At 42.2% G+C, this 27,487-nt stretch overlaps 1 protein-coding gene across 1 annotated transcript in view; it reads right to left on the bottom strand.

The window, feature by feature from the left end:
* Positions 1–18,347, bottom strand: part of LOC120027105 (proto-oncogene tyrosine-protein kinase Yrk-like) — a 52,715-nt gene extending 34,368 nt beyond the window's left edge. The window contains exon 1 of the mRNA XM_038971943.1: positions 18,189–18,347. The gene's annotated coding sequence lies outside the window, so the exon portion shown is untranslated. The remainder of the gene's footprint in view (positions 1–18,188) is intronic.
* Positions 18,348–27,487: the final 9,140 nt, after the last annotated feature.

Here is a 27,487-nt window from a genome sequence, read left to right as displayed (position 1 = left end):
AAAGAACATATCGCAACCATGAAAGGTGCCAAAGCGCGTGGGGACATTGCTTACATCCGCTATGACATGCTCATTGGTCACCCTCCAAATTATTATTATTATTATTATTTATTTAACTAGACAAGGCAGTTAGGAACAAATTCTTATTTACAATGACAGCCTACCCCGGCCAAACCTGGACGACGCTGGGCCAATTATGCGCTGCCCTATGGGACTCCCAATCACGGCCAGATGTGATACAGCCTGGATTCAAACCAGGGACTGTAGTGATGCCTTTTGCTCTGATATGTAGTGCCTTAGACTGCTGAGCCACTCAGGAGCCCAAAAAGCCCGGAAGGAATGAGAGAGCCAAGCATATGGGTTCGTAGCTTCAACCCTGCAGCACACATCAACTGATTAATGGACGTATATATTTTGTTCTTGCTCTGCTTGCTCTTTTCCATATTATGTCTATATCTGATACCCAGGAAAGGGCTGGAAATAGCCCATATTAATATATGTAGCCTTAGAAATAAGGTTCATGAAATCAATAACTTGTTAAGATCAGATAACATTCACTATATGAGCCATTTCTGAGACTCACTTAGATCATTAATTTGATGATACAGAAATAGCAATACAAGGATATAACATCTATAGAAGAGACAGGAATGCCTATGGGGGAGATGTGGCTGTATATATTCAGAGCCTTATCTTTGTAATACTTATAAGATCTTGTGTCAAGTGTTATTGAAGTGTTTTGGTTGCAGGTTCACTTGGCACATCGAAAGCCTTTTATTTTGGGGTGTTGCTATAGGCCACCAAGTGCTAACAGTCAGTATCTGAATAATATGTGTGAATGCTTGATAGTGTATGTGATGTAAACAGAGAGGTCTACTTTCTTGGGGACCTGAATATTGACTGGTTTTCCTCAAGCTGTCTCCTCTAGAGGAAGCTTCTCACTGTAACCAGGGCCTGTAATCTGGTTCAGGTTATTAATCAACCTACCAGAGTGTTTACAAACACTACAGGAACAAGATCATCCACATGTATTGATCACATTTTTACTAAACTTTGTTCTAAAGCTGTATCCGTACCCATTAGATGCAGTCATCACAATATAGTGGCTATATCCAGGAAAGCAAAAGTTCTGAAAGCTGGGCCTAAAATAGTGTATAAGAGATCAATATTTTGCTGTGATTTATGTGGATGATGTTAAAAATATTTGTTGGTCTGATGTGATTAATAAGGAGCATCCAGACACTGCACTTGATGAATTTATGAAATTGCTTCTTCCAATTATGGATAAACATGCACCTGTTAAGACTGTTAGAACTGTTAAAGCTCCATGGATTGATGAGGAATTGAAAAACTGTATGGTTGAAAGAGATGGGGCAAAAGGAGTGGCTAATAAGTCTGGCTGCACATCTGACTGGCTGACTTACTGCAAGTTGAGAAATGATGTCACTAAACTCAACAAAAAGAAGAAGAAACTGTATTATAAAGCCAAAATCAATGATGGAAAGAATGATGGAAAATTATTTTGGAGTACTTTAAATTAGATTATGGGCAGAAAGACAAATTCAACTCCACCTTCATCAAATCAGATGGCTTATTATTCACAAAACCATTTGATGTTGCCAATTATTTTAATGATTACTTCATTGGCAAAGTGGGAATACTTAGGCAGGACATGCCAACAACAAACATTGTAATCATGCATAAAAAAAATATTATGAAAGAAAAGCCTTGTATGTTCAAATTTTGTAAAGTTAGTGTGGGAGGGGTGTAAAAAGTATTGTTATCGGTCAGTAATGACAAACCTCCTGGCATTGACAACTTAGATGGAAGGCTGCTGAAGATGGTAGCTGACTCTATAGCCACTCCTATCTGTTATATCTTTAATCTGAGCCTAGAGGAAAGTCTTTGTCCTCAGTTCTGGAGGGAAGCCAAAGTCATTCCGCTACCCAAGAGCGGTAAAGCGGCCTTTACTGGTTCTAACAGAAGACCTATCAGCTTGCTGCTAGCAAACTGTTGGGAAAAAATGGCGTTTGACCAAATACAATGCTATTTCTCTGTAAACAACAGACCTTCAGCATCCTTATAGAGAAGGGCACAAATGACTGATGATTGGTTGAAAGAAATTGCTAATATTAAGATGGTGGGAGCTGTACTGTTAGAGTTCAGTGCAGCCTTTGATATTACTGACCATAATCTGTTGTTGAGAAAACTTATATTACCGTTCAAAAGTTTCAGCTCACTTAGAAATGTCCTTGTTTTCCATGAAAACATACACGAAATGAGTTGCAAAATGAATAGGAAATAGAGTCAAGACATTGACAAGGTTCTTAATAAGGATTTTTTATTGAAATAATAATTGTGTCCTTCAAACTTTGCTTTTGCCAAAGAATCCTCCATTTCAAGCAATTACATTTGGCATTCTAGTTGTCAATTTGTTGAGGTAATCTGAAGAGATTTAACCCCATGCTTCCTGAACCACCTCCCACAAGTTGGATTGGCTTGATGGGCCGTTCTTACGTATCATACGGTCAAACTCCTCCCACAACAGCTCAATAGGGTTGAGATCCGGTGACTGTGCTGGCCACTCCATTATACACAGAATACCAGCTGACTGCTTCTTCCCTAAATAGTTATTGTATAGTTTGGAGCTGTGCTTTGGGTCATTGTCCTGTTGTAGGAGGAAATTGGCTCCAACTAAGCGCCTTCCACAGGGTATGGCATGGCGTTGCAAAATTGAGTGATAACCTTCCGTCTTCAAGATCCCTTTTACCATGTACAAATCTCCCACTTTACCACCTCCAAAGCACCCCCAGACCATCACATTGCCTCCACCATGCTTGACAGAGGGCGTCAAGCACTACCCCAGCATCTTTTCATTTTTTCTGCGTCTCACGAATGTTCTTCTTTGTGATCCGAACACCTCAAACTTAGATTAGTCTGTCCGAAACACTTTTTTCCAATCTTCCTCTGTCCAGTGTCTGTGTTATTTTGCCCATCTTAATATTTATTTTTCTTGGCCAGTCTGTGATATGGCTTTTTCTTTGCAACTCTGTCTAGAAGGCCAGCATCCCGGAGTCGCCTCTTCACTGTTGACGTTGAGACGGGTGTTTTGCGGGTACTATTTAAGGAAGCTGCCAGTTGAGGACTTGTGAGGCGTCTGTTTCTCAAACTAGACACTCTAATGTACTTGTCCTCTTGCTCAGTTGTGCACCGGGGCCTCTCACTCCTCTTTCTATTCTGGTTAGAGCCAGTTTGCGCTGTTCTGTGAAGGGAGTGGTACACAGCGTTGTACGAGATCTTCAGTTTCTTGGCAATTTCTCACATGGAACAGCCTTCATTTCTCAGAACAAGAATAGACTGACGAGTTTCAGAAGAAAGTTATTTGTTTCTGGCCATTTTGAGCCTATAATGCTGATGCTCCAGATACTCAACTAGTCTAAAGAAGGCCAGGTTTTATTGCTTCTTTAATAAGCAAAACAGTTTTCAGCTGTGCTAACATAATTGCAAAAGGGTTTTCTAATGATCAATTAGCCTTTTAAAATTATAAACTTGGATTAGCTAACACAACGTGCCATTGGAACACAGGAGTGATGATTGCTTATAATTGGCCTCTGTACGCCTATGTAGATATTCCATTAAAAAATCTGCTGTTTCCAGCTAAAATAGTCATTTACAACATTAACAATGTCTACACTGTATTTCTGATCAATTTGATGTTATTTGAATGGACAAAAAATTGGCTTTTCTTTTCTTTGAACAATAGTGTATGTGTTATGGCTTTTCAACCTCTGCGATATCGTGGATTCAGAGTCATCTATCTAATAGAACTCAGAGGGTTTTCTTTAATGGAAGCTTCTCTAATGTCAAACATGTAAAGTGTGGTGCACCTCAGGGCAGCTCTCTAGTCTAGGCCCTCTAGTCTTTTCTATTTTTACCAATGACCTGCCACTGGCATTTAACAAAGCAGGTGTCCATGTATGCTGATGATTCAACCATATACGCATCAGCAAACCACAGCTAATGAAGTCACTGAAATGCTTAACAAAGAGTTGCAGTCTGTTTTGGAATGGTTGGCCATTAATAAACTTATCCTGAACATCTTTAAAACGAAGAGCATTGTATTTGGTACAAATCATCCCCTAAGTTCTAGACCTGAGCTGAATCTGGAAATGAATGGTGTGGTTGTTGAACAAGTTGAGGACAATAAATTACTTGGTGTTACCTTAGATTGTAAACTGGCATAGTCAAAACATACAGATGAAATGGTTGTAAAGATGTGGAGAGGCCTGTCAGTAATAAAGAGATGCTCTTTATGTAGCTACATTTGAAATGGTATATCAGCTACAACATGGTGTATATCATACACTACAGTTGAGGAACAATGGGTAAGTAATTCTGCTTTGAAAGTTGATAAACTTGTTGCCCCACTTTTGAGAAAATGGCCTTTGAATTTTTGGTACACCTACCGGAGAGCTCCTCTTTGTCTACACCCATTTAGCATCCTTCACACCCTCTTAAGCCCCACCAATCTCTTTAAGGATTCACATGTGAGGCCATGTGCTAAACAGAGGGAGTACAGTAGTGTACTAAACAACCAAAGATTTCAAGACTAAAGGCTGGTTTATACTACGTCTATCGACATGAACAATCTATTGTCGTACGACATCAAACTTGTCATTGTCGTTATGAAAAAGTATAAACATAAAAACTACAGGCTGCAGGACACCAGCAGCCTGGTGGTCCAAAATGGCATAACTGGTGTATTTTAACACCAATATACCCATCCATTTAAAAATGAATTGAGTAAATGTCAATCTAGCAAACCAGGCAACTAAAAGCAACTTTCTAAACAATGTTTTGGTTCGTTTCTAGCTTGCTAGCTAACCTTAAGCTAGCTGGCTAACCTTAAGCTAGCTGGCTAACCTTGAGCTAGCTGGCTAACCTTAAGCTAGCTGGCTAACCTTAAGCTAGCTGGCTAACCTTAAGCTAGCTGGCTAACCTTAAGATAGCTGGCTAACCAGTTAAAATAATGACCATATCATATAGCTGACAACGTCTTAACTTCAGTTAATTTGTATTCAATATTACAGTAAAATAAACTCACAACAAGATCATTATTTACAAGTTAATCACAAGCTAATTACAAAAAATAGCTTACGGTTGTAATTGTGACTAAATAAAAGCAAGGCAGTCTACCGGATCATTTTAAAACTTGGACACTGTCTCGTTGGCCTAACGATATATCCTAATCTGACTTTGGTGCAGGTCATGTTGTTCTTCACATTACCGTCTCTGGTAAACACACACTATATTAAATAAGATCAAAGTATATTTGTCACTAGCACAGGATAGAGAAGGTGTAAACTGTACAGTGAAATGGTTACTTGCATAGTGGTGTATTTTGTTTAGACATGTAAATAGCTAGCTAAACAATGAGCCATAATCCCAACTCATAACGTTACTACCCTGCATGAATATGCAGGTAACTAACCAACTAGGTTCAATCTTAGCTAGCTAGCTAACATTAGGCTATAACTAGCAATGCAAATGGCTTTGAGATACAAATAATATTACTACACAGATCATACATGTAATGTTAGCTAGCGAGCCAGCCAGTTAACGTTAGCTAACTAGCTAACAGTACGCTTTAACTTGCAATGAAAACGACTTAGAATTTTTTAAAATCATATATCTGAAAATGTAGCTAGCTAAACACTCTTACCCGTATACATGGAGGAACGCTTCTCCCTCTCTGTCACGGATGCCATGGTAACCCTTAGTTTGAAGATGTAATCCGGAGACAGGTGTTTTATACAACAGCCTTCTGTGTGTTCTCTTTTCGACTCCCTCCGCATATTTGCAATCAAACGCCAGAATTTTCTCCATCTCCTTAGCTATCATACTCTGCTTCCACTGGGCATTCCACTGATTTCAAAACTCAGTCCTCCAGAAAGTGGAGAGCATTATCAACACTTTTGCAGTAATTTGTGATTTCTTTCAAAAAGCAGCGTTAGAAAGGATTACCTACACATACTGAGCAGCTCATGTTATAGACAGAAGCATGTTACATGGCAGACCAATCCGAAATCTGCTCTCAGCATGTCCAGGCCTTCCATTATCTCAGCCAATCATGGCTAGCGGGAGGGTTCCTTACTTTTTCCGTGGCTAAATCAACTAGGCTCATAATTTAACAATTGTATCCGTATTTACAGATGGCGTACAAGTTTGTTATTAAGGTACATGAAAGTTCACATTTCCACAAGGTATTTCTGTAAAAAAAAATGCATTTTGATTTAAAAAAATTATGTTTACATTCAAATGCCTCTCCTGTGAAGTAGTGACTCGCAACATACGCCTAGTTTCCTGAAACGAGTCACATATGTTCAAGTGCTGCAAAGAAAGACCTAGTTAAGCTGCAGCTGGCCCAGAACAGAGCGGCACAACTTTTTCTTAAATGTAATCAGAGGACTAATATTAATACTAGGCATGTCAGTCTCTCTTGGCTAAAAGTTGAGGAAAGACTGACTGCGTCACTTCTTGTTTTTATAAGAAACGTTAATGTGTTGGAAATTCCAAATTGTTTGCATAGTCAACTTCCACACAGCACTGACCAGTGGCGGTCGAGCCGTTTAAGATGAGGAAGGACATAAAAACACTTATTAGCATTGGCTTTATTTCTATTACAGCATATTGTCATTCATATTCCATTCACCCAGTTCAGTGTAACATCGATAGGTTTAGGCTACTGCATGATTTACATGGTAACATTTTCCCTATACCCATCATGAGCTTGCTACAACCTAGCCTATGAATGAGCCTATGACCAAGTTTACAACGTAGGTGCACACAGGTCGAGAGAACGATTGTGACAGACAGTGAAGCAGTAATCATTAGTCCAACAGTTGCAAAGAACAGTTTCTATTGGACAAATTCCTGTACATTGATTAATTAATCAATCATTTTTGTCCTATGCTACACAAAGATAAATAACATACATTTTCTAAACTAATCAAATCTGTTAGTTGGACTTGTTGCACCGCTACTGAAATGGTTGTTCCAGTTTAGAGGGTTATGGTTGTCTCATTTATTTTTCTTTCCAACCCTGGCAGTCATTCTGAATGCAGCGAAGGCTGGGGACCAGTGTCCAAAACACAATGAAGGCTGGGGACCAGTGTCCAAAACACAATGAAGGCTGGTGATCAGTGTCCAAAACACAATGAAGGCTGGGGACCGGTGTCCAAAACACAATGAAGGCTGGTGACCAGTGTCCAAAACACAACGAAGGCTGGTGACCAACATACACAGACCAGAATGACTAGCCCACAGACCTGCCGTTGAGAATGGTTACATCTCCCTGATACAGGCCTGGGTGTCTGGTTTGAGAGAGCGTGTACATCTGTGTGAAACTGTGTGTTTCTGGTGTGAGTGTTGTGGTTCTCAGAAGAGCTGTCAGTTTAAATAAGGCCTGTTTATGTCAGAGTAAATTTAACCACAGCTATAGTTCCACTCTGTTCTACCCTAACCAGAGATATTAGCACTCTCTCTCTCTCTGTTTTTTTCTCTCTCTCTCTGTTTCTCTCTCTCTCTCTGTTTTTTTTATCTCTCTCTCTCGTGGGTGAAACCCTTTACTAAACTCATATTTGTATAGATTAAAAAAGAAGCGACACTGTCTCAAAATAGTGTTTTGGAGATAATGCCATGCTTGTACACTCATCCCCTCTACAGGGGTGGAAGCCAAGCCTCTTGCAGGAAAGCTACTGGGTGTGCAGGCTTTTGCTTCAGCCATACTGTAATCAGTGGTGTAAAGTACTTAAGTAAAATTATTTAAAGTACTACTTAAGCAGTTTTTTGGGGTATCTGTACTTTACTATTTATATTTTTGACAACTTTTACTTTTACTTCACTACATTCCTAAAGAAAATATTGTATTTTTTACAACATACATTTTCCCTGACAACCCAAAGTACTCATAACATTTTGAATACTTCACACACTTATCAAGAGAACACGTGGTCATCCCTACTGCCTCTGGTCTGGAGGACTCACTAAACAGAGAACACGTGGTCATCCCTACTGCCTCTGGTTCTGGCAGACTCACTACACAGAGAACACGTGGTCATCCCTACTGCCTCTGGTCTAGCAGACTCACTAAACAGAGAACACGTGGTCATCCCTACTGCCTCTGGTCTAGCAGACTCACTAAACAGAGAACACGTGGTCATCCCTACTGCCTCTGGTCTGGCAGACTCACTAAACAGAGAATACGTGGTCATCCCTACTGCCTCTGGTTCTGGCAGACTCACTAAACAGAGAACACGTGGTCATCCCTACTGCCTCTGGTTCTGGCAGACTCACTAAACAGAGAATACGTGGTCATCCCTACTGCCTCTGGTTCTGGCAGACTCACTAAACAGAGAACACGTGGTCATCCATACTGCCTCTGGTTCTGGCAGACTCACTAAACAGAGAACACGTGGTCATCCCTACTGCCTCTGGTTCTGGCAGACTCACTAAACACACATGCATCTTCTGTAAATATTGTCTGAGTGTTGGGAATGTGCCTCTGGCTATCCGTTCATTTTCAAAACAAGAAAATACTTAATATGAGGAATTTGAAATGATTTATACTTTTACTTTTGATACTTAAGTATATTTTGGAATTACATTTAGTTTTGATACTTAAGTATATTTAAAACCAAATACTTTTAGACTTTTATTCAAGTAGTATTTTACTGGGTGACTTTCACTTTTACTTGAGTAACTTTCTATTAAGGTATCTATACTTTTACTCAAGTATGACAATTGGGCACTTTTTTCTACCACTGACAATAACATACCTGATTCAGCTAATCAAGGTCCTGATGAGCAGCTGATTAGTAGAACCATGGTAAAGCAGTGGTGGAACAATACCCAGCATACCCAGCATCTCTCAAGAAGGAGGGTTGGCCACCTCTGATCTACAGGCAGTAACTCTCTTTGTACTCAACCGGTTACAATAAGTTCAGTGGTTCAAATCCAACTCAGGCTATTCCCACCTAAATTGCCTATCTAATGGACATGGAGGGATTTTTCAAAAATAAAACATTTATTCTGGACTGAAAACGCATAGCAGACACACACACACACCCCTCAATCATCACACTCACAGACATCCAAACACACCCTTTCCTGCGCCATCTCCTACAGATAAACAGCTCCCAGCAGGGACAACACAGCAAGAACAACACGCACAGCTATGTGAGGTAAGTTTGGGTTGGTATACAGAATCATTTCTCTCTCTCATTCTGGCCTAGTTACAGAACCCTTTCTCTCTCTCATTCTGGCCTAGTTACAGAACCCTTTCTCTCTCTCATTCTGGCCTAGTTACAGAACCCTTTCTCTCTCTCATTCTGGCCAGGTTACAGAATCCTTTCTCTCTCTCATTCTGGCCTAGTTACAGAACCCTTTCTCTCTCTCATTCTGGCCAGGTTACAGAATCCTTTCTCTCTCTCATTCTGGCCTAGTTACAGAATCCTTTCTCTTTCTCATCTGGCCTAGTTACAGAACCCTTTCTCTCTCTCATTCTGGCCTAGTTACAGAATCCTTTCTCTCTCTCATTCTGGCCTAGTTACAGAATCCGTTCTCTCTCTCATTCTGGCCTAGTTACAGAATCCTTTCTCTCTCTCATTCTGGCCTAGTTACAGAATCCTTTCTCTCTCTCATTCTGGCCTAGTTACAGAATCATTTCTCTCTCTCATTCTGGCCTAGTTACAGAATCCTTTCTCTCTCTCATCTGGCCTAGTTACAGAATCCTTTCTCTCTCTCATTCTGGCCTAGTTACAGAATCATTTCTCTCTCTCATTCTGGCCTAGTTACAGAATCCTTTCTCTCTCTCATTCTGGCCTAGTTACAGAATCCTTTCTCTCTCTCATTCTGGCCTAGTTACAGAACCCTTTCTCTCTCTCATTCTGGCCAGGTTACAGAATCCTTTCTCTCTCTCATTCTGGCCTAGTTACAGAATCCTTTCTCTCTCTCATTCTGGCCTAGTTACAGAATCCTTTCTCTCTCTCATTCTGGCCTAGTTACAGAATCCTTTCTCTCTCTCATTCTGGCCAGGTTACAGAATTCTTTCTCTCTCATTCTGGCCTAGTTACAGAATCCTTTCTCTCTCTCATTCTGGCCAGGTTACAGAATCCTTTCTCTCTCTCATTCTGGCCTAGTTAAAGAATCCTTTCTCTCTCTCATTCTGGCCAGGTTACAGAATCCTTTCTCTCTCTCATTCTGGCCTAGTTACAGAATCCTTTCTCTCTCTCATTCTGGCCAGGTTACAGAATCCTTTCTCTCTCTCTCATTCTGGCCTAGTTACAGAATCCTTTCTCTCTCTCCTTCTGGCCTAGTTACAGAATCCTTTCTCTCTCTCATTCTGGCCTAGTTACAGAATCCTTTCTCTCCCTCATTCTGGCCTAGTTACAGAATCCTTTCTCTCTCTCATTCTGGCCTAGTTACAGAATCCTTTCTCTATCTCATTCTGGCCTAGTTACAGAATCCTTTCTCTCTCTCATTCTGGCCTAGTTACAGAATCCTTTCTCTCTCTCATCTGGCCTAGTCACAGAATCCTTTCTCTATCTCATTCTGGCCTAGTTACAGAATCCTTTTTCTCTCTCATTCTGGCCTAGTTACAGAATCCTTTCTCTCTCTCATTCTGGCCAGGTTACAGAATCCTTTCTCTCTCTCATTCTGGCCTAGTTACAGAATTCTTTCTCTCTCATTCTGGTCTAGTTACAGAATCCTTTCTCTCTCTCATTCTGGCCTAGTTACAGAATCCTTTCTCGCTCTCATTCTGGCCTAGTTACAGAATCCTTTTTCTCTCTCTCATTCTGGCCTAGTTACAGAATCCTTTCTCTCTCTCATTCTGGCCTAGTTACAGAATCCTTTCTCTCTCTCATTCTGGCCTAGTTACAGAATCCTTTCTCTCTCATTCTGGCCTAGTTACAGAATCCTTTCTCGCTCTCATTCTGGCCAGGTTACAGAATCCTTTCTCTCTCTCATTCTGGCCTAGTTACAGAATCCTTTCTCTCTCTCATTCTGGCCTAGTTACAGAATCCTTTCTCTCTCTCATTCTGGCCAGGTTACAGAATCCTTTCTCTCTCTCATTCTGGCCAAGTTACGGAACCCTTTCTCTCTCTCATTCTGGCCTAGTTACAGAATCCTTTCTCTCTCTCATTCTGGCCAAGTTACGGAACCCTTTCTCTCTCTCATTCTGGCCTAGTCACAGAATCCTTTCTCTCTCTCATTCTGGCCTAGTTACAGAATAATTTCTCTCTCTCATTCTGGCCTAGTCACAGAATCCTTTCTCTCTCTCATTCTGGCCTAGTTACAGAATCCTTTCTCTCTCTCATTCTGGCCTAGTTACAGAATCCTTTTTCTCTCTCATTCTGGCCAAGTTACAGAATCCTTTCTCTCTCTCATTCTGGCCTAGTTACAGAATCATTTTTCTCTCTCATTCTGGCCAAGTTACGGAACCCTTTCTCTCTCTCATTCTGGCCTAGTCACAGAATCCATTCTCTCTCTCATTCTGGCCTAGTTACAGAATCCTTTTTCTCTCTCATTCTGGCCAAGTTACAGAATCCTTTCTCTCTCTCATTTTGGTCTAGTTACAGAATCCTCCCTCTCTCTCTCATTCTGGTCTAGTTACAGAATCCTCTCTGGGCTTGACTACAGACCCACAGACAATCTTCCTGCGCTTCTCACACTCACTTTGTTTGAAAAATCACTCTGTCATTTAACCAAACCCCCCAAAAAAGTTTGTTAAATGGTGCTGGTTTTGTTTTTGCTGAGTGAGTGTGTTGAGTAACTTCAGATTTTTTTTTTAACGGATGTTGGCCAGTGAAGCGTGAAGGGCTGCACTTACAGTTCACTCTGAGCCTGTTAAATCAGTTATTTTGAAATCAAATTACAGAGCAATAAGTGGAACACTAGATTAGGAGAAAATAACGGTCGTGAATCAAAGGCTGCACCTGACTACATGACAGTGTAGCCTAATCCCTATATATGCCTAGTGTACTGTAGGCCTACTAGGATATTTTTGTTCAGAGACATATAGCGAGGGACAATACATAAGAAGGGATCCTTGATGTCCACATCACCAACAAACTAACAAACTAACATAGCACACCAAGACAGTCGTGAAGAGGGCACGACAAAACCTATTCCCCTCAGGAGACTGAAAAGATTTGGCATGGGTCCTCAGATCCTCAAAAGGTTCTACAGCTGCACCATCGAGAGCATTCTGACTGGTTGCATCACTGCCTGGTACGGCAACTGCTCGGCCTCCGACCGCAAGGCACTACAGAGGGCAGTGTGAATGGCCCAGTACATCACTGGGGCCAAGCTTCCTGCCATCCAGGACCTCTATACCAGGCGGTGTCAGAGGAAGGCCCTAAAAATTGTCAAAGACTCCAGCCACCCTAGTCATAGACTGTTCTCTCTGCCACGTCTAAGTCCAAGAGGCTTCTAAACAGCTTCTACCCCCAAGCCATAAGACTCCTGAACATCTAGTCAAATGGCTAGCCAGACTATTTGCATTGCATTGCCTAGAGAAGGATGCTACATAAGGAGGGATGCTACATAGGGAGGGAAAATACATAAGGAGGGATGCTACATAGGGAGGGATGCTACATAAGAAGGGATGCTACATATGGAGGGATGCTACATAGGGAGGGAGGGTACATAGGGAGGGACACTACATAGAGAGGGACGCGACATAGAGAGGGACACTACATAGAGAGGGACGCTACATAAGGAGGGATGCTACATAGGGAGGGATGCTACATAGGGAGGGACACTACATAGAGAGGTACACTACATAGAGAGGGACGCTACATAAGGAGGGACAATACATAAGGGATGCTACATAGGGAGGGATGCTACATAGGGAGGGATGCTACATAGAGAGGAACGCTACATAAGGAGGGATGCTACATAGGGATGCTCCATAGGGACAGATGCTACATAAGGAGGGATGCTACATAGGGAGGGATACTACATAGAGAGGGACGCTACATAGAGAGGGACACTACATAGAGAGGGACGCTACATAAGGGGGGATGCTACATAGGGAGGGATGCTACATATGGAGGGACGCTACATAGAGAGGTACACTACATAGAGAGGGACGCTACATAAGGAGGGACAATACATAAGAGATGCTACATAGGGAGGGATGCTACATAGGGGGGATGCTACATAAGGAGGGAGGGTACATAGGGAGGGACACTACATAGAGAGGGACGCTACATAGAGAGGGACACTACATAGAGAAGGATGCTACATAGGGAGGGATGCTACATAGGGAGGTACACTACATAGAGAGGTACACTACATAGAGAGGGATGCTACATAAGGAGGGACAATACATAAGGGATGCTACATAGGGAGGCATGCTACATAGGGAGGGATGCTATATAGAGAGGAACGCTACATAAGGAGGGATGCTACATAGGGATGCTCCATAGAGAAAGATGCTACATAGGGAGGGATGCTACATAGGGAGGGATGCTACATAGGGAGGGATGCTACATAAGTAGGGATGCTACATAGGGAGAGATGCTACATTGAGATGGATGCTACACAGGGATGCTACATAGGGAGAGATGCTACATAGGGATGCTACATAGGGAGAGATGCTACATAGGGAGGGATGCTACATAGGGAGGGATGCTACATAGGGAGAGATGCTACATAGGGAGGGCAAAAAGTACTACAGTAGAGGAATATGGCTCTGGTCAAAAGTAGCCTAGTGCATTATAAGGGAAATAAGACACGGCCTGACACTTTTCTGTTAGCTTGACAATGGCTTTCTGGACGTGGTCATTAGCGGTACAGAGGAAATCTTTGGCTCTGTGGATTACAGGATGAGTGTACTCCTATGTCATAAAGGCTCAGACCTCTTGGTAGAGGCTATAGTAGGCCAGAGGCAGGCGGCCCACTGAAGCATTCTTTCACTCTATCACTCCCTTTCTCTACTTTTCTATATGGAGGATGTGATGACATCACGTGGAAACAGGAAGACCCTGTGCCTGAGACACCTGACTTCCCAGAACTTTTCCATCTCACCCTTTATCACTCACTCTCTCTCTTATTCTACCCCACAACCTCCCCCTGTACCTCTCACTCAATGGAGGCTCCACAGAGGAGGAAGGGGGGACCATCCTCCTCAGTAAATTGTATTAAAATTAAAATTGTAAAACATTTAAAAATATTTACGTTTTTGATTGAACTATACTAAATATATTCACGTCACCAGTAATTGATTAACCTGTTGAGGACAGAGGGCGCTGTTTTCACTTTGGGGGAAAATCGTGCCCAATTTAAACGGCCTCGTACTCAATTCTTGCTCGTACAATATGCATATTATTATTACTATTGGATAGAAAACACTCTCTAGTTTCTAAAACCGTTTGAATTATCTAATTCTCTCCTTCTCTCTTTCTTTCTCTCTCTCGGAGGAACTGAGCCCTAGGACCATACGTCAGGACTACCGGGCATGATGACTCCTTGCTGTCCCCAGTCCACCTGGCCTTGCTGCTGTCCCAGTTTCAACTGTTCTGCCTGCGGTTATGGAACCCCTACCTGTCCCAGACCTGCTGTTTTCAACTCTTAATTATCGGCTATGAAAAGCCAACTGACATTTATTCCCGATTATTATTTGACCATGCTTGTCATTTATGAACATTTTGAACATCTTGGCCATGTTCTGTTATAATCTCCACCCGGCACAGCCAGAAGAGGACTGGCCACCCCTCATAGCCTGGTTCCTCTCTAGGTTTCTCCCTAGGTTTTTGCCTTTCTAGGGAGTTTTTCCTAGCCACCGTGCTTCTACACCTGCATTGCTTGCTGTTTGGGGTTTTAGGCTGGGTTTCTGTACAGCACTTCGAGATATTAGCTGATGTACGAAGGGCTATATAAAATAAACTTGATTGAAACTTGATTGAATTATATCTGTGAGTAAAACAGAACTCCTTTTGCAGCAAACTTCCTGACAGGAAGTGGAAAATCTGAAATCGATGCACTGTTCTAGGGCCTGGCTATTAATGTCCTTGATATTTATTAGAATACATGCACTTCATACGTCTTCCACTAGATGTCGACAAGCAGTGAGAGAAGAAATGGAGTGTGTAACTTGATCTGGGGTCGAATAATAGCTCTCGGCATGACGTGTCACCAGTTTCCTGTTTTCTGGAGAGCGCGTGAAGGGACCTGGATTTGCCTTCTGATAAGCTGTCGTTATGGACGACTAATATCTCCTGCTTTGATTTTATTTGATACATGTGACAATATCATCGTAAAGTATGTTTTTTCAATATAGTTTTATTAGATTATTGAAATTAATTCGGGACGTTAGGCGTGTTGCCTTTGTTCAGGAAGGAGAGCTTAGCGCCACTTTGCTAGCTTTCCGTGCTAATTGACTGGAGAAGAGGACATTCTAAATCCAAACAACGATTGTTCCCGACAAAGGACCCCTTGTACAACATTCTGATGAAAGATCATCAAAAGTAGAACCCATTTTATGATGCTATTTCATATATCTGTCGAACATGTGAAATAGTCGTTTGCGCCCAGAGTTTGGGCACTCTCTCGCTATACCTAAGCTGGATGTCGTAATGAAGTTATTTTTAGAATTCTAACACGGCGATTGCATTAAGAACTAGTGTATCTATCATTTCCTATACAACATGTATTTTCTAGTAACGTTTATGAATAGTTATTTGGTCAGAATAGTTGGAGTGTCATAAAAATATCCGCACATTCTGGGAAAAAGATGCTACGTTAGCACAATGTATAACCACTGATTTCAGCTCTAAATATGCACATTTTCGAACAAAACATAAGTGTATGTATAACCTGATGTTATAGGACTGTCATCTGATGAAGGTTTATGAAGGTTAGTGAAAATTAATATCTTTTGCTGGTTTATTCCCTATCGCTAACGTGCCTATTGCTATCGCTAACGTGCCTTGATGAATGAATGTGGTAGTGTGTTAGGCTATTGTAGTAAGCTAATATAATGCTATATTGTGTTTTCGCTGTAAAACACTTTAAAAATCGGAAATATTGGCTGGATTCACAAGATGTTTGTCTTTAATTTGCTGTACACCATCGATTTTTCAGAAATGTTTTATGATGAGTATTTAGGTATTTGACGTTGGTGTCTGTAATTACTCTGGCTGCTTCGGTTCTATTTCTGACGGTAGCTGTGATGGTAGCTGCAATGTAAAACTGATTTATACCTCAAATATGCACATTTTTCGAACAAAACATAGATTTATTATATAACATGTTATAAGACTGTCATCTGATGAAGTTGTTTCTTGGTTAGTTTGGTTGGTTCTTGGTTAGTTAGGTTGGCTTTGTGCATGCTACCTGTGCTGTGAAAAATGTCTGTCCTTTTTTTTATTTGGTGGTGAGCTAACATAAATATATGTGGTGTTTTCGCTGTAAAAAAAAATAAAAATCGGACATGTTGACTGGATTCACAAGATGTGTATCTTTCATTTGCTGTATTGGACTTGTGTGTGAAAGTGTGAAAGTTAAATATTTCAAAAAAATATCTTTTGAATTTCGCGCTCTGCCTTTTCAGTGGAATGTGGGAGGAGTTCCGCTAGCGGAACGCCAGAGCCAGACAGGTTAAAACACACTGTTTTGCAAATACAGTAGCCTCAACAGCACTCTGTAGGGTAGCACCATGGTGTAGCCGGAGGACAGTTAGCTTCCGTCCTCCTCTGGGTACATTGACTTCAATACAAAACCTAGGAGGTTCATGGTTCTCACCCCCTTCCATAGACTTACACAGTAATTAGGAAAACTTCCGGAGAATGTCCTCCAACCTATGAGAGCTCTTGAAGCATGAACTGACATGTTGTCCACCCAATCAAAGGATCAGAGAATTAATCAAGTGCTGAAAACATAAGCTACAGCTAGCTAGCACTGCAGTGCATAAAATGTGGTAAGTAGTTGACTCAAAGAGAAAGACAATAGTTGAACAGTTTTTAACAAATTAATTTCTTACAAAATGAAGTCTGGAGCAAGAGAGAGATAGAGAGAGATTCTCGGGTTTTTTCTTTCAGTTTCACTTACTTAGCTAGCTAACGCAACTAGCTAGTTTAGCCTACACAAACACCCTTCTCAAACAGAGGGATGCTATGTTAGCTAGCTGGCTATGACTATCCAACACAACACTGGAACTCTGCCTGCCGGTATAATCTCTAAACTGCTTACTGACTGTACACTATAATGTTACTGCATGATTGTAGAGGGTAACGGGGATAAACATACCTGAATTTGTCCAATAGAAAACTCTTGTTTGCAACACCCTATATTAGCTAGATGCAGGCAAGCTTGTGCAATGCGGTATTGAATGTGTCACTGTCTGTCACATCAAATTCTTCTCTCGATCTGAGTGCACCCACATTGCAAACTTCATTCATAGGCTAGGTTGTAGCAACCTCGTGATGGGTATATGGACAATTTTAGTATCATGTAGTAGGCTAAACCTATGGATGGTGCATTGAACTGGGTGAATGGAATATGAATTACAGTCATCCAATATGCTGTAATAGAAATAAGGACATGCTCATTAAAAAAATGATCGTCCTCCCTAATCTTAAAACGGCACCGGCCGCCACTGCTCTCACAACCCCCCTCTCTCTCTCTCTTTCCCTGCCCTCTCTCTCTCTTTCCCTGCCTTCTCACTCTTTCTCCCCCTCTCTCTCTTCCTGCCCTCCCTTTTCTCTGTATACCCCCACTATTCCTCTATTTCGCTACATTGAAGGTTATGCTTTGAGAAATGCTTTGAGAAAAAAAATATGGGCTCCTAGACTGCTCACTACTGCTTCACTCACACCCTGTGGTGTTTCCTGTTAATCCGGAGAGAGAGAGAGAGAGAGAGAGAGAGAGAGAGAGAGAGAGAGAGAGAGAGAGAGAGAGAGAGAGAGAGAGAGAGAGTGTGTGTGTGTTTCATACCTGGGCCTGTGCCCTCAGAAATAGGGGACACAGCCAAAACAATATACATTTACATTGCTACACACAGACATTTGAACTTTACCATAGATACACATACATACACTGAGTATCTTAGTTTAGGCTACAGAGGTTTACACTCAGTCTCACAGAGCTAAATAAGAGTCGCAAACATGAACCGACTGACTCACCGGAGAGCACGAATGGTCGTCCGTTATCCGCGCGGGCTGGCGGAGAGAGGTGTGAACAGCAACAGGGAGTTAAAGTTCCAGGCGCACGGGACAGAACGGGATGAGATCGTGGCTCGCGGAGCGCTCCTCTAGAGGGGATGTGAACGTGAGACGCTCTCTCTCTGTCCGGAAGGGTTGGATTGACTGACACGCGCACTGACTGACGTCCACTCCGAAGCGCGCACCCTGGATGTGCTTGTGTTTTAACAGGAAAAATAGAAATCTGGTTTTGACTTTCAATTACGTGATTAATGTAGAAATTGTTCAAACGCAAAGTCCGGTGATTTGACAAAACCGCTGAGCCCGGGAATAGAACCGCTGGGCATGTCCCAGCCAGGTAGTCCCTTCCTACTATCCTGCTAGAGAGACACATATGTTTCCCATGCAAATAAAGCCCTCGAGTTGATTAAATTGAATTGATATAGAGACACCCAGATAGACAGAGACTCTCTCTCTCTCTCTCCCTCTCTCTAGAGAGAGAGAGAGCATCTAGAGAGGTGTGCTACTGGAAGCGGATAAAGTGTGATCTCGCCTATAACTAATGAACGGGTTTTCAGCATAACATCAGTTTGTTCAAGGCTGGAGACACACCATAGAGATAAAGAGTAATGACGTCTTTTTGTAGGCATTAACTCCGCCATGGTTCGTTGGCCAAAACTAACCGGGAAAATGAATGGCGTGTTTGTAGGGTTTTCTGGATTAAAGTCGAAAATAAGGTCTGTCGTGAAGATAATCTTCATCAGCTAACTTCAATTTTATTTATTTAGAAAAATCTATGTAATGATGAAAAAACAAAGCGCATAAAGGCTTACTAATTCATTAAGGTAATGTTAACTGACTGCTATTATCTCATAGAACAAAACGTATAATAGCTCCTAAACCTGTGTTAACCTCCGACTTTATTTTCGGCATCCCGAGAGGCGCAGTGGTCTAAGGCAGTACAAGAGGCGTCACTACAGCCCCTGTTTCGATTCCAGGCTGTATCACATCCGGCTGTTATTGGGAGTCCCGTAGGGCAGCGCAGAATTGGCCTAGCGTCGACCGGGTTTGGCCGGAGTAGGCCATCATTGCAAATAATGATTTGTTCTTAACAGACTTGCCTAGTTAAATAAAGGTTAAATACATAGATATTTATTTTTTCCAAAACCCTATTCATTCCCCATTAATTTTTCCCATAGGGATGGTTGAACGAACCAGAGTTAATATATTTCCGGGTTTTAGGACTACAAACTGGCGAGCTTTGTTCTCTGTTGGGAACAAGAGGTTATAATGATTTTAGAGTTATATGAAACTCAGAAATTGATGGAGGAGCCAGTAAGAGAAGGGACGAGCTGTCCTTTGTCTCTACGCGGTGGCCAGTCTGTGGAACTGCAGATGCGATTCACTATATATTCTACCTCTTGGTGTTGTCATTCGGAAACACAATGTCAACTTTCACTGCTATGCGGAAGACACACAGCTGTACATTTCGTTGAAACATGGTTAAGCCCCAAAATTGCCCACCCTGGAAGCCTGTGTTTCAGACATAAGGAAGTGGATGTCGGCAGATTTTTTACTTTTAAACTATGACAAAAACAGAGATGCTAGTTCTTGGTCCCAAGAAACAAAGAGATCTGCTGTTGGATCTGACAATTAATCTTGATGGTTGTACAGTCATCTCAAATAAAACTGTGAAGGACCTCAGCGTTACTCTGGACTCTGATGTCTCTTTTCAAGAACATATCAAGAATATTTAAAGGACAGATTTTTTCCATCTTTGTAACATTGCAAAAATCAGAAACTTTTTGTCCAAAAATGATGCATAAAAATGTATCCACGCTTTTGTCACTTCTAGATTAGACTACTGCAATGCTCTACTTTCCGGCTACCCGGATAAAGCACTAAATAAACTTCAGTTAGTGCTAAACACGGCTGCTAGAATCCTGACTAGAACCAAAACATTTGATCATATTACTACAGTGCCAGGCTCTCTACACTGGCTTCCTGTTCAGGCTAGGGCTGATTTCATGGGCTAGGTCCTACGCATCTCTGTGAGGACAGACACTGTAGATGAGAAGCAAGTACAGGGAGTGAACATTTAATAAAACATGGACATGAAACAGAACACCGACAGCATCTGGACAGGGGAAACATAAATGACAATAATGCTGACACGGGGAACAAACGGAGGAACAGACAGATATTTTTTTTATTTTTTTTTATTTCACCTTTATTTAACCAGGTAGGCTAGTTGACAACAAGTTCTCATTTACAACTGCGACCTGGCCAGGATAAAGCAAAGCAGTGCGACACATACAACAACACAGAGTTACACATGGAATAAACAAACATACAGTCAATAATACAGTAGAAAAAGTCTATATACAGTGTGTGCAAATCAAATCAAATGTATTTATTTATTTCTTACATCAGCTGATATCTCAAAGTGCTGTACAGAAACCCAGCCTAAAACCCCAAACAGCTAGCAATGCAGGTGTAGAAGCACGGTGGCTAGGAAAAACTCCCTAGAAAGGCCAAAACTTAGGAAGAAACCTAGAGAGGAACCAGGCTATGAGGAGTGGCCAGTCCTCTTCTGGCTGTGCTGGGTGGAGATTATAACAGTACGTGGCCAAGATGTTCAAACGTTCATAGATGACCAGCAGGGTCAAATAATAATAATCACAGTGGTTGTAGAGGGTGCAGCAAGTCAGCACCTCAGGAGTAAATGTCAGTTGGCTTTTCATAGCCGAGCATTCAGAGGTCGAGACAGCAAGTGTGGTAGAGAGAGTCGAAAACAGCAGGTTCGGGACAAGGTTGCACGTCGGTTGAACAGATCAGGGTTATCTAGCCGCAGGCAGAACAATTGAAACTGGAGCAACAGCACGACCAGGTTGACTGGGGACAACCAACAGTGCAGTTCAAGAAGAGTTAAGAAAATTTTTACCAAATAAACTAAAGTGAAATATAATAAAAAGTAACACAAAATAACAATAACGAGGCTATATACAGGGGGTACCGGTACCGAGTCAGTGTGCGGGGGTACAGGTTAGAGGTCATTTGTACATGTAGGTAGGGGTGAAGTGACTCTGCATAGATAATAAACAGCAAGTAGCAGCAGTGTACAAAACAAATGGAGGGGGGGCAATGTAAATAGTCTGGTGACCATTTGACTAATTGTTCAGCAGGCTTATGGCTTGGGGTTAGAAGCTGTTAAGGAGCCTTTTGTCCTAGACTTGGCGCTCCGGTACCGCTTGCCGTGCGGTAGCAGAGAAAACAGTCTATGACTTGGGTGACTGGAGTCTCTGACAATTTTATGGGCTTTCCTCTGACACCGCCTATTATATAGGTCCTGAATTGCAGGAAGCTTGGTCCCGGTGACGTACTGGGCCGTACACACTACACTCTGTAGCGCCTTCCGGTCAGATGCCAAGCAGCTGCCATACCAGGCGTTGATGCAACCGGTCAGGATACTCTTGATGGTGCAGCTGTAGAAACTTTTGAAGATCTGGGGACGCATGCCAAATCTTTTCAGTCTCCTGAGGGGGAAAAGGTTTGTTGTGCCCTCTTCACGACTGTCTTGGTGTGTTTGGACCATGATAGTTCGTTGGTGATGTGGACACCAAGGAACTTGAAACTCTCAACCAGCTCCACTACAGCCCCGTTGATGAGAATGGGGGCGTGTTCGGCCCGCCTTTTCCTGTAGTCCACGATCAGCTTCTTTGTCTGCCTCACATTGAGGGAGAGGTTGTTGTCCTGGCACCACACTGTCAGGTCTCTGACCTCCTCCCTATAGGCTGTCTCATCGTTGTCGGTGATCAGTCCTACCACTGTTGTGTCGTCAGCAAACTTCATGAGGGTGATGGAGTCGTGTTTGGCCACGCAGCCGTGGGTGAACAGGGAGTACAGGAAGGGACTAAGTACACATTCCTAAGGGGCCCCAGTGTTGAGGATCAGCGTGGCAGACGTGTTGCCTACCCTTACTACCTGGGGGCGGCCCGTCAGGAAGTCCAGGATCCAGTTGCAGAGGGAGGTGTTTAGTTCCTTAGCTTAGTGATGAGCTTTGAGGGCACTTTGGTGTTGAACGCTGAGCTGTAGTCAATGAACAGCATTCTCACGTAGGTGTTCCTTTTGTCCAGGTGGGAAAGGGCAGTGTGGGCGATATGTGAATTGGAGTGGGTCTAGGGTATCCGGGAGGATGCTGTTGATGTGAGCCATGACCAGCCTTTCAAAGCACTTCAAGGCTACCGATGTGAGTGCTACGGGGAGGTACTCATTTAGGCAGATTACCTTTGCTTCCTTGGGCACAGGGACACTGGTGGTCAGTTTGAAACATGTAGATATTACAGACTCAGTCAGGGAGAGGTTGAAACTGTCAGTGAAGACACTTGCCAGTTGGTCCGCGCATGCTTTGAGTACATGTCCTGGTAATCCGTCTTGCCCCGCGGCTTTGTGAATGTTGACCTGTTTAAAGGTCTTGATAAAATCGGCTACTGAGAGCGTTATCACACACTCATCCAGAACAGCTGGTGCTCTCGTGCATGCTTCAGTGTTGCTTGCCTCGAAGCGAGCATAAAAGACATTTAGCTCGTCTGGTTGGCTCGCGTCACTGGGCAGCTCGCGTCTGGGTTTCCCTTTGTAGTCCATAATAGTTTTCAAGCCCTGCCACATCCGACAAGCGTCAGAGCGGGTGTAGCAGGATTCAATCCTGTATTGATGCTTTGCCTCTTTGATGGTTCGTCTGAGGGCATAGCGGGATTTCTTATAGGCGTCCGGATTAGTGTCCCGCTCCTTGAAAGCGGCAGCTCTAGCCTTTAGCTCGATGCGGATGTTGCCTGTAATCCATGGCTTCTGGTTGGGATATGTACGTACGGTCACTTTGGGGACGACGTTGTCGATGCACTTATTGATGAAGCCGTTGACTGAGGTGGTATACTCCTCAATGCAATTGGATGAATCCTGGAACATATTCCAGTCTGTGCTAGCAAAACATTCCTGTAGTGTAGCATCCGCGTCATCTGACCACTTCCGTATTGAGCGAGTCACTGGTACTTCCTGCTTTTAGTTTTTGCTTGTAAGCAGGAATCAGGACGATATAATTATGGTCAGATTTGCCAAATGGAGGGCGAGGGAGAGGTTTGTACGCGTCTCTGTGTGTGGAGTAAAGGTGGAATAGAGTTTTTTTCCTCTGGTTGCACTGGTGACAAGCTGGTAAAAATTTTGTAAAACTGATTTAAGTTTGCCTGCATTAAATCCCCCCCAACCCTACTCATAACCCCCATCCAGTGTTAAACAAATCAAAATATAATTTAGATTTCAGATTCTTCAAAGTAGCCATCCTTTGCCTCGAAGCCAATCAGTTGTGTTGTGACAAGGTAGGGGTGGTATACAGAACATAGCCCTATTTGGTAAAATACCAAGTCCATATTATGTCAAGAACAGCTCAAATAAGCAAAGAGAAACGACAGTCCATCATTAGTTTAAGACATGAAGATCAGTCAATGCGGAAAATTTCAAGAACTTTGACATTTTCTTCAATGCAGTCGCAAAAACCATTAAGCGCTATGATGAAACTGGCTCTCATGGGGAACGCCACAGGAAAGGAAGACCCAGAGTGTCATGCCCTGATCTGTTTCACCTGTCCTTGTGATTGTCTCCACCCCCTCCAGGTGTCGCTTATTTTCCCCAGTGTATATATCCCTGTGTTTCCTGTCTCTCTGTGCCAGTTCGTCTTGTATTTTTTACCAAGTCAACCAGCGTTTTTCCCGTTATCCTGCTTTTTGCTATTCTCCTTTTTCTAGTCCTCCTGGTTTTTGACCCTTGCCTGTTTCTAGACTCTGTACCTGCCTGCCTGACCATTCTGCCTGCCTTGACCACGAGCCTGTCTGCCACTCTGTACCTCCTGGACTCTGATCTGGTTTTGACCTTTTGCCTGTCCATGATCATTCTCTTGCCTACTCCTTTTTGATTAATAAACATTGTAAGACTCCAACCATCTGCATCTGGGTCTCGCCTTGTGTCATGATACAGAGTTACCTCAGCTGCAGAGGATAAGTTCATTAGTTACTAGCCTCAGAAATTGTAGCCCAAATAAATGCTTCACAGAGTTCAAGTAACAGACACATCTCAACATCAACTGTTCAGAGGAGACTGTGAATCAGGCCTTCATGGTCGAATTGCTGCAAAGAAACCACTACTAAAGGACACCAATAAGAAGAGTTGATTGGGCCAAGAAACATGAGCAATGGACATTAGACCAGTGGAAATCTGTCCTTTGGTCTGAAGAGTCCAAATTTTAGATTTTTGGTTCCAACCTCCGTGTCTTTGTGAGACACAGTGTAGGTGAACAGATGATCTCCGCATGTGTGGTTCACACCATGAAGCATGGAGGAGGTGTGATGGTGTGGGGGTGCTTTGCTGGTGACACTGTCAGTGATTTATTTAGAATTCAAGGCACATTTAACCAACATGGCTACCACAGCATTCTGCAGTGATACACCACCCCATCTGGTTTGAGCTTAGTGGGACTATCATTTGTTTTCAACAGGACACCGACCCAGCACACCTCCAGGGGCTATTTGATCAAGAAGGAGAGGGATGGAGTGCTGCATCAGATGACCTGGCCTTCACAATCCCCCTACCTCAACCCAATTGAGATGGTTTGGGATGAATTGGACCGCAGAGTGAAGGAAAATCAGCCAACAAGTGCTCAGCATATGTGGGAACTCCTTCAAGACTGTTGGAAAAGCATTCCTCATGAAGCTGGTTGAGAGAATGCCAAGAGTGTGCAAAGCTGGCATCAAGGCAAAGGGTGGCTACTTTGAAGAATCTCAAATATGAAAATATATTTTGATTTGTTTAACACTTTTTTGGTTAGTATGTGATTCCATATGTGTTATTTCATAGTTGATGTCTTCACTATTATTCTACAATGTAGAAAATAGTAAAATAAAGAAAAACCCTTGAATGAGTAGGTGTGTCCAAACTTTTGATTGGTACTGTATATATGTCTTTTTTTTAACCTAGGGTATATGCAGGGACCTTATGGCTGGTTTGTGTTCCCATGTTTTACTCACATATGGGGGGGGGGGGGGGGGGGGGGGTTCCAGCTTATCTGTAAAGTGCATTGATATTTTACCTTTATTTAACTAGGCAAGTCAGTTCAGAACAAATTCTTATTTTCAACAACAGCCTAGGAACAGTGGGGTTAACTGCCTTGTTCAGGGGCAGAACAACAGATTTTTACCTTGTCAGCTCAGGGATTCGATCTGGCAACCTTCCAGTTACTAGTCCAACGCTCTAACCACTAAGCTACACTGCCGCCCCAATATGGTTTGCCTACAAGAATATGTTTGTGCTGCTATTGTAGTAATAGGAATTAAAATACTTTAATTTAATAGGATTTAATAGGATCTTTAGTAATTTACATATCACCCACCAGAGGGAGCCGAGAGCTACACAATGCATTTCATTCACTTCACAGCAGCTCTATACTATAGACTACAGTTTCTATAGAGTTACATTCACAAGGAAACACGTACAGCAAGTACTAGCAGCAATCCCCATGCCTCGCCCTTTCTCTCTCCTTCCCCAGTGGATGAGTACAGATTATTTTGCATCAGGTATGTGGAGGTATGTGGTGACTGGGGGTGTAATACCATAATCAAACAGCAGAGGGTGCAGTGTGTCACAGCATCACCCAGTCAGCGTCACTCCATCCATGTATGACTAAACATTGGATTCTCAGCTCTACTCAAGTGTCTAGGAGGTAGAGGTTATTGATGTGAGTGAGATTCAGAGGTCTCTGAGAGCGATATGTTTGTGTGTGCTATATTTCTGTTCCATATGTAGGGTGTCCAATCAAAAACACATCTTTTGACTAATGGGTAAAATAATATGTTAATTGTGTAGATAATCCCCAAAGAAAATCAATGGTCCAAACCGCATGTCTCTATCATAATCCAATAAAAAATTGTTTTTACCCTTGTAGATGGTCAAAATCAAGGTGACTAAATCAGCAGAGGCCAGAGAAAAGAAGTTGTCAAAAATCAGGAAAATAGCATCACATCAGATATTCTGGATTCTGTGCAAGAATGAAGGCTATTGGTTACCTGACAGAGGCTCCCTTTCCCATTGATCTTATCTTTCCTCTCGAATCCGCAGGACATAAAACAATATAGAGGTCAGATGGATACTGATTTTGAGACATGGCATGCAGTATTCTCATATGTTAGTATACGCTTTTCATATTAATTCGAAATTCATGTTAATTTCTCGCCAAAACAAGCTTATCTCTGGGTAACACTTCCTTTTAAGGAGTCCTTATTACATAGTGTAATTACACTAACAAGTTTTGTTAACTGTAGCAACTCAGTTACACTCTAAAAAATGTGTGATGCAACAAGGCTTCCTCTAAGATCCTCAAAGTTCTTTTGAAGAACCTTCGGGTTCTTGGCACTGAAAATGTCCCCAAAAAAGTTATTCCCGAGAACCCCATAGGAGGTGGGGTTCATCGAAGAACCTCTTTAGTTGGTGGGGGTTCTTGCAGGAACCTAACTGCCCATCTGAAACATTTGGATTTAAAGGACAGCAAGTACAGGCACTTAAATGAAACATTTAAAGATCTCCTCAATTTAAGGTAAGGTTAGTCCCTTGTATGATCTAAAATGATATTGTTTTACGATGACACCATCTATCTTTTCATATTTGTGCACATCTTTCTAAAAACAGAGAATGGACACAATTCAATGGATATCAATCAACAAAGAGGTAATAATATGTAGGCTATAATAATATGTTGAAGGCAAGCTGTATTGGGTGCAGATGACTGAACTGCTCACTTTTGTGTCTTTATCTGCAGGTATACAGACGAGGAGGCATACAAAGGTATATCAATTGGTATTGGTATGTTATGCAGATCACACGTACCATCCTCCTCCCTGACCTCTTCAGTTAATATCCCAGAGGCCTCTACATTATGGACAAGGTGTGTGTATGAAAACCAGTATAAAAACTGTTTGTTTCATTCACATTGACCACAAAAAACCAAGGTACGAATACTGTCTGTGCATGTTTTGTTAGTAAATATAACAGGAAACCTGTTCGATCACCATTTACTACAAAATCATTCTGGCTATGGATAAGGAGAACATCAACACATGAACATCAACAGGCCAGAGGATAAACCCATTGGACTTGGGGCTCTGCTGGGAGTTTACCTAATATTTAGATTTTTTTTAAATTCTGCTTTGCCACTAAAATCTAAATAAACACTGACAACTAAA

This window comes from Salvelinus namaycush, chromosome 32 (assembly GCF_016432855.1).
Source record: "Salvelinus namaycush isolate Seneca chromosome 32, SaNama_1.0, whole genome shotgun sequence".
NCBI classification, from domain to species: Eukaryota; Metazoa; Chordata; class Actinopteri; order Salmoniformes; family Salmonidae; genus Salvelinus; species Salvelinus namaycush.
Note: the sequence above shows the minus strand (reverse complement) of the source record. Positions and strands in the feature narration are given on the sequence as shown.